General features: G+C 39.9%; 1 protein-coding gene across 2 annotated transcripts in view; it reads left to right on the forward strand.

The window, feature by feature from the left end:
* The first annotated feature begins 30 nt into the window (after nt 1-30).
* Nucleotides 31-13,336, forward strand: part of POU2AF2 (POU class 2 homeobox associating factor 2) — a 30,859-nt gene continuing 17,553 nt past the window's right edge. For both annotated transcript variants that reach the window (XM_075122184.1, XM_075122185.1), the window contains exon 1: nt 31-243. The gene's annotated coding sequence lies outside the window, so the exon portion shown is untranslated. The remainder of the gene's footprint in view (nt 244-13,336) is intronic.

Here is a 13,336-nt window from a genome sequence, read left to right on the forward strand (position 1 = left end):
GACTGGCTCCGGAAGCGGAAATAAGCAATGGAGGCCCTTTCGGGAGGGGGAGATGCTGAAAACGTTTACGTCTCCGTTTTGACCTTTGACCCCGGCAGAGGTCGGAAAACTCAGTGGTTCCGACCACTTCTCATTTGACCTTTGAACTCTGACCCACTACAGCCTATCCGTGACCGTCTGAGCCCTGTGGGCCAGGAACTGTCCGTGAGCCCGGCCGCTTGACCCCGGCCCATGCGCCTCAGGGTAGGTGGAGTCAGGCATCTCGGTGACCTCTTGACCTTTGACCTTCTGAACTCTGGCCTCAGAGGCCCTTTGAGCTTCCCAGCAGCCAGGGTCAGGGCTGTGAGAGCAGTCGCCAGAGGCAGAGGACACCAACCCCTGTCAAGTGGCTGGGGGTGAGAATCAACCACCCGTTGCCACTTCTCCTGCAGCACCGAGCCCCATCGCCCCTGCCGGCACGAGGTGCAACCCGTGCGGGGACCTCCCACCGGATCTGTCTCTGACCCCAGTAGAAACGCACATCAGTGAGCCCACTGTGCCAATGACCCCTTAGCCATTCTAGGCCTATGGTACTAGGGCTGTCACTGCTGCAAAGCGCTCTGCACACCACAGTAACATACCTACACTAATAAACACAAAACCTGCACTCACTGCAAACACACACAAAACTCATCACTTAATGAAACATCCAACGAACGGGAGCTGTAGCTCACGAAAGCTTATGCTCTAATAAATTTGTTAGTCTCTAAGGTGCTACAAGTCCTCCTGTTCTATATGCAGATACAGACTAACACGGCTGCCACTCTGAAACATGCATATCTAGTTAGAAGCAAAACACTTGAAGAAAGAGGTGGAAAAACTGGAGAGAGTCTAGAGGAGAGCAACTAAAATGACAGAACGTTTAGAAAACCTGACCTCTGAGGAAAAGTTAAAAAGTCTGGGCATGTTGAGTTTTGAGAAAAGAAGACCGAGGGAGGATCAAATAACAGTCTTCAACTAAGTAAAGGGTTGTTACAAAGAGGATGATGATCAATTGATCTTCATGTCCACTAAAGGTAGGACAAAAAGTAATGGGCTTAATCTGTAGCAAGATGGATTAACGTTACATATTAAGAAAATTTTTCGAACTATAAGGATAGTTAAACACTGGAATAAGTTACCAATCAAGGTTGTGAAGCCCCCATCATTGGAGGTTCTTTAGGACAGGTTGGACAATACCGGTTAGGGATGTTCTAGATATATTTGGTCTTGTTTCAGGGCAGGAGGATGGACTAGATGACCTCACTTTCAATGTCCTTTCCAGTCCTACATTTCTATGATTCTAAAGCCCAAATCTTCAAAGGTATTTAGACATCTAACTCCCAATGAAATCAATGGGAATTAGGCACCTGAATACCTTTGAAGATCTGGGCCCAAAGCCTTAACGTCAGGTTAGGAAATAATGTTACCTAGTCCTCATCTTCAGGAACTCTCTCATTCTCTGGGACCGATTTATGATTTATCATTAGTGAACCTCATGGTCACAGCTTCTGTTTCCATCATAATTATTCAGATATAAATGCACCATTGGGCCAGAGGAGCAGGACAGCGGATAAGCCTCTGAAACTTACTGAATACGATTTTTATCCCCAAAATATTCATATTTTTTATTGGGTTCATCTTTTATTTAGTGTTGAAAATCATGAAGGCCAATGCGAAAATTCATGCAAATAACACTAGGCAAATAAGAGGCAGAAGTTCTGAGTCAGTCAATACAAATAGCAATCCTGCTGTGAAAACAGATACACATCACTGGGACTTTGAAACCTTCCTGCAGGATCTTATTTGAGAACAATGCTTTCTATTCTTCCTGTGGTATGTGTGTGTGTGTAACCTGGATCATAAACAATGAGGCAAAAAAGGTTATAACATGTTTCTTTGGCGCTCTACAATGTGTATCACATTTATTTTCAGCATCATCTATTAAAGGGCATTGCAAACTTTTGTGGACCGTAATCTGAACAACCTTTTCCCCCCTTTTCTCTCTGTTTGCAAAGTCCATCTAACTACTGGTGTTTTCTACCTCCATCTGCCGCTGAATTAGGAATTCAGGATCAAGATCTTAATGTTCAGTGTCATTTTTGTTAAGAGATAATATCAATGCCAGTACCCCAGCTTTTTTATTTTTGAGTACCAAATAAACAGGTGTCTACACCCACAATGGAAAGATACAGATTATTTAAAGAAACATGTCTGTTGCAAACTTTCTAAAGAAAACTGTTAAAAAAATTTTGGGGGGGGGGGGTGTGACTGGGGGGACAAATTGTAGGTTTCATTTCTTATAGAGGTTTTCTTACGTATTTTTAAAGTGTTTTGCTTCCACCTTAAGATTGTGCTTACTTGTTTGCTTATATATAGGACTTGATCCAGCAAAGCCCTTAAAAACTTATTGATTTCAATAGGGCTACCCATCTGCTCTTAGTTAAGCATATTCTTAAGTATTTTGCTGGACTGAGGGCTTATTGATATCATATTATCTCACAATCAGTATACCTGCCTCTCAAGGTTGTTGTATGGATTGATTAATAGATGTAAAACACTTTTGAAGATATCAAAAGTAATGCAAGGGGCCCAATCATGCAAACGTGTATGCATATACTTAACTTTAGGCTTTAGTAGTTGCTTTGGGGCCCAAGCATTGAGTATATCATGAGATTTCATATGCTGGCTCTTTTTCCTCTGTAACTTGACAAAGTGTGAAATCCTGCAATATGTTATGTTAACTGAAATTTACAGTTGGTCACCATGGTAAACAGGGCAAACATTGTCATTTGTTGTATAAACAAGTAAACCCCTCTCATCCCAGAAGGATCAATCAAATTACTGGCAGCTGGAGTTCACAGTCAAACATAGTAAATTAACTGTTTTATTATCCATTAACTTTATGCTGCATGTGTCACGCTGTCTGGAGTGGCTCACAACTATGAGTGCCTACCTCAGATTGTCAGAAAACAAGGGCAGACATCCCAAATTGGAGGTATGTTTTATAATTAGATTTCACCAAGTCAGTAACAAATGTGAACATTTGGAGAACGATACCAGTCTTGCCAGGGAGTCATAGACCCTTTGACTCTCCAGCCTATCTTGCCACTCAGACAAACTGGACTTTGTGATAAAAGGGTACTTAAATCTAAAATCACACCACAGCTGGTTTCTCCCAGTTCAAGGAGACCATCCACTTACCCCAGCTCAATTGATACTCCACATTTTATACCGAAGACAATGATGGCAGCCAAATTTATAGCTAATAAATCTCTAGTTAGTTTACTAAGAAAAAAGAATGAGTTATTAAATTAAAGTTATTAAATTAAATTAAATTAAAGCAGGTAAAATATAACAACAGGTGAATCACAATTTGTAACTTCAAATGGTAGCAGTGGTGTAATAAATGGCCAGTTTCCCAAAAGTCTTTCAGGGCTACCCAGAATAACTCTGGGGATCTCAGTCTTCTCATTCAGCTATTCTGCCCTGTTAGAATCCAAACAGTCCAGAGATGAAGGATTTTTCTTTGGATCCATTCTTATATCTTCTCACAGAAGACAAGCTGACAGTCTCTCTACCAACATGGACTTTTCCTTTGATGATGATGAGTGAGGAATGCACTTAGTCTTTTGACTACAGGTCATCACACACAGTGGCCGTTCTGATAAAGTCCATCATTAGCATTCCACCAGGCTTCTTTGATGTCTGATGAGTTATTTAGTTACAGGGGTATTTACGCTTTAAATGTTTGCTATTACGTTATAACAGGAACAGATAAGTTAAAACAATGTATGTAACATCCCTTCAGTTTTATAACGTTTAAACACCCAAAACACTAATCACTTTGATCTATACTAATCCACAAGTGAAATGACCTGAAAACAGTCTAGCATGATCTGATCGGCCAGTGTCACAGCAGTGTCACAACATAAAATAATGTTATTTAACAACAAACAGCAAAAATGCTCTCCATTTAGCAATGGATTTAAATCAAAATTTGAATTAATATTACATCTGTTTTGTCTTAGTAAAGTGCTTTGTCTTAGTAAATTATTAGCAAAGTTTGTTTTGGGGCAGGCAAATAGAATAGAAAAATTAAACGGGATGGTGTAAGGTGTGTAATATGACCCAGTGGGTTCTGTTATGGTTACAGGGCAATACTCAATTGGCTGTATATCTGTTTCCTATTACGAATCCTGATCCTGAAAACCAAATAAATGGAAGATATGTGCCTAAAACCCCTACACTGCATTGAAAATCTCAGTCCTATGTTCTGGGAAGGCAGGTGTGTGATAAGAACTGGGGTCTGTGGTAAGAAGGATATTGGTTGGGTTTTGATTTCATCTTTGGTTCATTATTTTCTTGGCTTGGCATGAGGAGCAGCTGCAGGTTCAAATGTTTTTTTAATGCCATTATTTTTAATTGATAGCAAAGACACCTAGAGTCAATAGATACTTCTGGAACTCTAGGGAGCAATCTTGGATCCATTGAAGTCAATAACAAAACTGCCATAGACTTCAATGGGGCCAGAATTTCACCTATATCTTTTAGATCTAAAGAAATCAAGCAAATAAGATTCAGGAATAAGAGATGGAAGCAGACAGGGCTAGTGAGGAGTGCTGACAATAGGTAAGCAGGTAGAAAGGTGACACTATTGCTTAGTATGCAAAAACATATTCCTTTTACTGTGACCTAATACCACCTTCCAAGCTTTATTGGCTCCTTGTTACTTCTTGACATGAACCTTGATTGTAAGCTCTCTGGGGCAGGTGCTGGCTTGTTCTACATAATTTCCTGCTAAACTCTGTTTTTTTCTATCTTATCCTCCTACCCTTCTCCACTCTGTTGGTCTGTTCTGTTACATCCTGTCTGACTCCTAGCCTATGAACTCTGGGGCAGGGCTGTCAGACTTCTGCCTTTTTGCATTACGTGGCCAGACACACACGCCAAGTGATGTAGATTCAATATGTCATGAAGGGAGTTGCAATTTTTCTGTTATTTCAGCTCCCCATGAGCTGCTTTTCTTTCTCTTGACATGCCTGGCAGGAGCAGCTTTTGCCAGCAGCCGTTCCCCCCCTACTCCTCCAAACAACAAATGAGGGATGGAAAAATAAAAGCCCTCCTCCAGTAATGCTGCCAGTGGAGTTACAAAGAGGAATGGATTTGGACTGGCAGACCCTTGAGCTGTCAACAGATTCCAGAAGAAATGAACTATTTGATTATGATGAATGTACTGGCAATATTTCACATAGGTAAATGTAGTGTTTACTTATGCAGGACATAGTATATTGAGCAACAACCTGCTGTTCTTGTAAACAAAATACTACAGACCTTGTCCCTCTTACTGCACTTTTCCTCTGACATATTTCCATGTTGAGGCCAGTAATGTCACACAATAGTGATCTCCCAACTGATAATCAGGGCAAGTTTCTGAACCAAGGGATAAGCTATAACATTTGAAGAAGAAACAGTAAATAGAGTTTCTGCCTCTTGGTTCAGGAAGAGCAGAAATGCAGAATTCATCAGAGTGCATTGCTATCTGCAAGGAGTCTAATACTATCCACCTAGACACAGTGACAACAATGTATTAGTAGAATGGAAGCTTCTTGCATGCTAATGGGGAACAAGCCAAGGTCATTTACTGGGGAGCTATGAAAAGAGCATCTAGCAGGAAGGACTGAATATGGGTTGGTAAAGACATATGGCTAGTCATCTGTGGTCCAGATTGTTATTGACTGAAAGGTGTGATTGTCTTTGTGAAGCTGGTCAGTGGTCTCAATCCACTCCACTAGACCCAATCCAGTGCCCACTGCAGTGCATGGAGAGTCTCCCTTAGATTTCTTTTACATTTTTTAACATCTAACCTCGATTGTGAGCACCCTAGGGCTGGGATTGTTGTTTTATTACTTGTGTTTACAGTGCCTAGCAAAATGATGCCCTGATCCTATGCTGGGGTATTGTGCTACAAGTAATATGGCATTTTCCTGAGCCCCACAATTTCTCTGGCCAAGTCCCTTTTCCTCTCTGCTATATGGAGTCTGCTGATCACTGCATGACTTATAGGTTTTTCATGGTAAATAACTTTTCCTCCATCAGCATGTGAAATTCCGTTTTCACCCATACAATGTCTTTTTAATCAAGAGGAAAAACCTTTGAGAATGATCAGCACTGACCATGCAAATTGCAGTGAAACAGACAGTGGAAGATTTGCATCTAAACAAATCCCAAAGAAGCTATTTCAGAGACATTATTAAATTGTGAAAAATACATTTCCGTCAGGCTCAAAGAGAACTTTATTAGTGGAGAATGAGCATTGACTTCATTCTCAACTGGAAAGCTCCTGACGGTTCATTTTCAGAAAGCTTGCAGAGTCTGAAAGGGGGAAATTCATAGCAGCATTCAGAATGGAAACTGGTGAGTTTCACTGTCAAAACTTTCCAAAAATAAAATGTATATCTCACTGATGGTTAATTGAAATATCAACAGTGGAAAAGAAAACAGGGGAATGGGCACATTACTTGTTGTCTGAACTGAAGTAGAAAGGCAAAGAAAAGAATATGCCTTTAAATCACTGTTTGGTATTTTCAATATTTCAGGTTTCAGAGTAGCAGCCGTGTTAGTCTGTTTTCGCAAAAAGATAAGGAGTACTTGTGGCACCTTAGAGACTAGCCAATTTATTTGAGCATAAGCTTTCGTGAGCTACAGCTCACTTCATCGGATGCATTCAGGTAGCTCACGAAAGCTTATGATCAAATAAATTGGTTAGTCTCTAAGGTGCCACAAGTACTCCTTTTCTTTTTTCAATATTTCAGTATTTTAGCAATATTAACTAATATTTTCAGCCTTCTCTAAATACAATTTAGGATGCTTACGTATTTCATAATGCACTTTTTCAGAACTTACTGGAAAATTGAAATAAATTCTGATCAAAGTTAGGTTCTCTCCTCTCTGCTGCCAGTTATTTCAGGTTTTTAATATCTCAGTGTCAGATCTAGCACACTGGCTCACTAAACTCAGGGGGACTGATTATGTGAATCTATCTAGGTGAGAAAAAGTTGCAGTGCTGGGCCCTTATTTCATAATTGATAAATTAGATAGGCCCTGATCCTGCAATGACTTAAGCACTTGTGTAACTTTACATATGTGAGAAGACCAATTGACTTCAATAGGACTACTACTCGTCTGAGTAAAATTAAGCATTTGCATAAGTGTTTGCAGGATCAAGGTCTTACTTTGTAAATAAAATCACTAATTTAAAAGAAGCTTTCACTATAACATTCATGTGCTTTGCTTCAGTGGTTCGGGGTTAGAGCAGGGTAAACAGGTTCATTTAAATAAGAATCGGTATGAAAATTGTCTTATTCCTTGAACTGAAGTTAATCCATTCCTGACTGTAATTCCTTTGATTTTTACTTGAAATACAGTGAAATCAGCCCTGTCCCATCTGAGATATTGTTTATGTTAAGACAATAGTAAAGACAAAATGTAAACATTTATATTTATATATGGACATGGGATCACATTTACCAGAGGAACTGATGATAGAAGTCAAATCAGTTAATGAGATTCTAGAATATTTGACGATAGAGCCTGCAAGTAATAATTGTTGTCTCTTTTTCAGGATGTGGAATTGGGGTAATGTATTATGGAAAGGGGGTCACAGTATATAGCTTGGCTTGCATGGGTCATTCTAAAGCAAATGTACTGTTGTATGACAGATGCCATCTAAAAGTAGCCACACACAGATGACGAAGAGAAAGCAACCGAATACCTAGAACCCTGCAAATCTGCGGATATTCGCTTTATAGCCACAGACCATATTTGTGGATCAGATGTAGATACAAATTTTGTATCCGCACAGGGCTCTTCTGATACCTAGCTAGTGCTTTTCGTCAATAGCTCTCAAAGAGCTTCATAATAATAAGAGCTAGTTATTAATTTTTATATGCTACTTTTATCTGTAGATCTCAATGTGCTCTACAAAGGAGGTGAGCATCATCTTACAGATGGGGTAACAGAGACACAGAGAGGGGAAGTGACTTGCCCAAGGTCACCCAGCAGACCAGTGGCTGAGCCAGGAATAGAACCCACATGTCCTGAGTCCCAATCCAGTGCTCTACACGCAAGGAAACACTGCCTCTCCACAGTGGTACTGATAATTATATTTACTTCACAATGGTGAGACAGTGTCATTATCCCCATTTGACCGATGGGGGAAAACCAAAATGCAGAAAGGTAAAGTAATTTCCCTACGGTCACACAATTAGTCAGTGTCTGAGCCAGGAACAGAACCTACAGAATCCCAGAGCAGGGCCCCTGCCACGGGGCTATGCTACCTCCCGCTATATCACACAACACTCCCATTCAGTAGCCCCTGCAGCACAGATCATTTCCCCCCCTCCCATTGAATCTTTCACCCAATTCCTTTTGCATCAACAGTTTGTAATGTGCGTTCTTGACCTCTTACAGGTCAAGTTTCATCAGTACATAGAAGGACGGATCCATCCGGTCAGAGAGCGTGACTATTCTGGTGGCGACTCTGCCACTGACATGCTGTATGACCTTGATCAAGTCATTTCACCTCCCCATGCCTCAGTTCCCCCTGGTAAAATGGGATTCATGATGCCCCATCTTTGCAAGCCACTTTGAGATCCTGAGATGACAGTAGTGAATAGGGGCAAAGTAGAAGTAGCATTATAATACAGTTGAAAAAATCATTTGGCTGCTGAAGTCAACTAGGTCCTGCATTCAATTCTAGAACACTGATAATTGCTTTACAGGTATTTAGAAATCTGTTTACAGAATTGCTTGGATTTAAGATCTGCTTCAATGCATATTTTCTCTAATGGCACAAGATTAGCTCATCATTGCAATTTATGTATATTTGCAGTTTGAGGATCAGTTTTTCATGCTGGCTTTGTCTTGCTAAACAAGTTTTATGATACTGTCCAACCTAGCTTTATCCATTTGGTGTACCTGGAGCCTGAGATTGACATCCTGTAGGGCCTGAGTCCCATTTACCTAAGGCCCATTTATACAGCTCTGATAGTGCACATGGTACACTGTCAGAGAGGTGTAAAGAGGACTTAGTGTAAATGAGAAGCAGGTTCCAAGTCTTCTGTTGTATTTTGGCCTCATTTATTTAACACCCTAAATGCAATATTATGTGTGTTTTAAAGAATGGCAGAAATTAGACATGGAACAGACTGAACAGTAGAGCTGGTTGGAAAATTGGGGGAGAAGGAGAGGTAGGGATCCTGTAGAAAATTTAAGCATTTTGTAAAAAAAACACAAGAATTTTTGGCCAAGAACCATTCAATTTTGGAGTTCTGTGAATTCTGATGAGAAATCAAAAAATATTTGAGGAAAGAAGACATATTTCACAAAAAAAATTGTTTAGTCAAGACCTCATTTTTTATTGAAAAACGTTACAATGGAATTTTTTCAGCCTACCCTACAGAAAAGTGCATCTAATCCATCCTTCGTCTGCTAGGGCTTTTTCTGAAGTCTGTTTTTCAAGATCTAATGCAGTAGGACTTTTCTGCTATTTCCCTGTTAAGCTTATTCAACAAACTAATTGATATCACTGCGAGAAAGTTTTTCTTAATTGTAGGCCAAATTCTGATCTCAGTGATACCGGTGTAAATCCAGGATAACAGTATATAAATCGGAAAGTGAATAGTTTTCTAAAACAGAAACCTGTAATTTGAACTGTTGTAAAGAATAACTCCTCTGGCCTCAATCCCAACTGTAGATATTAGTTTGCTCAGTCATTCTCACTAGTGATTCTGTTTTATTATACCATCTTTTAGGAATTTTTGATGGCAGTTTTAAAAAAATATTGCTATTTTAGCAATCATCAAATACAAGACTATATTTTTCCCTTAAGTTCCAATTCAAATAGTTCATGCCTAACTTTAACCATGTGAATAGTCCCAGTGACGTTAATGAGTCTACTCACATGCTTAAAACTAGGCATGGGCTTTGCTGAATCGGGGCCTGAATCCTTTATTTGGACTCAAACAGAAGGCACTTGAGGTAATTATTTTACTTGTCAAAACATATCAAGAGGGGTCTATACTATGTTATTTGGGCACTTCTATTAGAATTATTTTTTTAATACCGAATTGTTAATTTAACGTTTAGAGGCATCTGTATAGAGGTGGAAAACTCTCAGTGCAAGTACTGTTATGTATGTATTGTCCACTTTTGCTGTAGTGCCTTGGCATATGATCTGTAGTGTGGATGCATCATATGCATTAGCTGTTTTGTTTTAAAGTTAAACAACTCAAAAGTTTAAAATTAAATATTTAAACTTCCTAAAAATACCCCTAAGCAATCAATTTTACATGTATACACACACACACGCCTGTAAAATTTTGCTTGCTCGTTTGTTTTTTTAGCAAACCTTGTTTTCATAGCTTCTTGATTAGAAGCCCAAACGCATTTTTATTAGAACTAAGACACTTTAGAAATTATTTGCATATAAAATAACTATGCCCAGGCTCAGAATTTGTGCTTCAGACCAATGCAGCAGAAAATATCCTTAATCATTTGGGTTTATAGCAGAAATAACAAAAGCCTATTCACTAGGACCCTGAATCAATACCTAGTGGAGTCAACGGAAAGACTCAATATGTGGATGAGTCAGACTCAGTCAGCGGGAAGACAGCTGTGCGAGGGGGACTCAGAAGATGTGAGTGCTATTCCCAGCTCTGACCTGCTTTGTGACCTTTTATAAGTCACTTCACCGCTCTGCTTCCCCTCCCACCTTTTGTCTATTTACCTGTTGTCAAGGTTCCTCCCCCACTCTGAACTCTAGGGTACAGATGTGGGGACCTGCATGAAAAACCTCCTAAGCTTATCTTTACCAGCTTAGGTCAAAACTTCCCCAAGGTACAAAATATTACACCCGTTATCCTTGGACTGGCCGCTACCACCACCAAACTAATACTGGTTACTGGGGAAGAGCTGTTTGGACGCGTCTTTCCCCCCAAAATACTTCCCAAAACCTTGCACCCCACTTCCTGGACAAGGTTTGGTAAAAAGCCTCACCAATTTGCCTAGGTGACTACAGACCCAGACCCTTGGATCTTAAGAACAATGAACAATCCTCCCAACACTTGCACCCCCCCTTTCCTGGGAAATGTTGGATAAAAAGCCTCACCAATTTGCATAGGTGACCACAGACCCAAACCCTTGGATCTGAGAACAAGGAAAAAGCATTCAGTTTTTTACAAGAAGACTTTTAATAAAAAATAGAAGTAAATAGAAATAAAGAAATCCCCCCTGTAAAATCAGGATGGTAGATATCTTACAGGGTAATTAGATTCAAAAACATAGAGAACCCCTCTAGGCAAAACCTTAAGTTACAAAAAAGATACACAGACAGAAATAGTTATTCTATTCAGCACAATTCTTTTCTCAGCCATTTAAAGAAATCATAATCTAACACATACCTAGCTAGATTACTTACTAAAAGTTCTAAGACTCCATTCCTGTTCTGTCCCTGGCAAGAAGCATACAGACAGACACAGACCCTTTGTTTCTCTCCCTCCTCCCAGCTTTTGAAAGTATCTTGTCTCCTCATTGGTCATTTTGGTCAGGTGCCAGCGAGGTTACCTTTAGCTTCTTAACCCTTTACAGGTGAGAGGAGCTTTCCCCTGGCCAGGAGGGATTTCAAAGGGGTTTACCCTTCCCTTTATATTTATGACACCTGTAAACTCTTCAGGGCAGGGCTGGTCTCTTATTCTTTATTTGTACAGCACCTAGCACAGTGGAGCCCCGACCTTGGCTGGGGCCACAGACACAATTTGATTAAAAATAAATAATCACAATAATACAAACAATGCCCTGTCAAAGAGAATTTTAGACACTCTGTGACCAACACAAAGACCCAACACCACGAAAGCCTCAAATTTCACCCTACGTAAGTTTCTATGAGTTTAAATACACCTGTGGATAACAATATTGTAGGTATTAAAATGATAAAGTGAGCCAGAATGATGAAAAGCATAGATGTAGCAAAGTAAACCAAAATTTTAAAGAGATCAGATACTTCCTCTCTGATACGTTTGTGTTTACTTTCTGTCCGGAAACACAGATCTTTTTGTTTTCCAAAGGATTAACTCAAACATCAACTTCCCATTTGTAACATTTGAATAAAAGCCTTTTTTTAAACTCCTCACTGCTTTCCACAGGTGTGAGCTCTTTACGTGGGCAGACTCCAATGGAGAGGATAAAAGAGTCACCTTCAGTATTGTACCCTGCTACATCACTGGGCTCATTTACAGTCAAAACACCCAAACAAATGGAAAGTTTTGCAGAGATGTACTCAGAAAAAAACAAACAGATATGCCTCTCCAAATCTCAGATAGAGTGAAATTCCCTCCTGTGCAGGCTTCACTGGGACTTAAGTGTTGCCTAGTGGATAGATCACTGGACTGGGACTCAGGAGTCCTGGGTTCTAGTTTCAGCTCTGGTACTGTCCTTCTGAGCAACCCGTGGCAAGTCATTTTGCTTCTCTGTGCCTCAGTTTCCCCATCTGTAAAATTGAGCTAATGTAGATCCCTGCTTTGTAAAGCTCTCTGAGATCTACTGCTGAAAAGTGCTATATAAGAGCGAGGTATTTATTAATTATTATTATTAAGTGGTTCGTAGGCCTTGCATTGGCTCTCTGCACAAGGGCAAATTTCATCCTTAAAAAACAGCTTTGCCTAACTTAACCCAAAGTCTCTGAATATCTTACCACTGCCACCTGCTTTCAGTTCCTTTGAAGAACAGACTATTTTCTACCAAGTCAACTTGCTCTTTCATCTTGATCTGTTCAAGGGGAATATTTGGTTCAGATTAAAACAAGTAATTAAGTACAAAAGTCTTGCTTGAAATTATTTGCTTTTCTAACAAATCAGATATGCTGGGCCGAGTTACAACCTGCCAATCCAAATAATAACATAATATAAAAGGCAAAGTTCTCTGTGCCTTCAAATTGGTGTTGCTCCCTTGACTTTAACGGAGTTGCACGGATTTACACCGATGGGGAATCTGGCCTTTAATTTATTTCTTATAGGTTTATAGAACAATAAAAAATGCCCATACATAAACCTCTGGGTGCCCCAAACACTTCAACTTAAATGTTCAAATGGGTGGTGACCACCCAAATATCAATTAGCTCAGCTAGCTGATAAATCAAAGCAACAAAAATGCCCCATTAGCCCCACCCCCAGAGACACACCCACAGGCTCCCCACAAAACCCTGTCAAATAAACGGCTTTTGCAACATGCCCAGAAGGTCACCAAGTTTTGGACCAATGAG

This window comes from Caretta caretta, chromosome 22 (assembly GCF_965140235.1).
Source record: "Caretta caretta isolate rCarCar2 chromosome 22, rCarCar1.hap1, whole genome shotgun sequence".
Taxonomy (NCBI): domain Eukaryota; kingdom Metazoa; phylum Chordata; order Testudines; family Cheloniidae; genus Caretta; species Caretta caretta.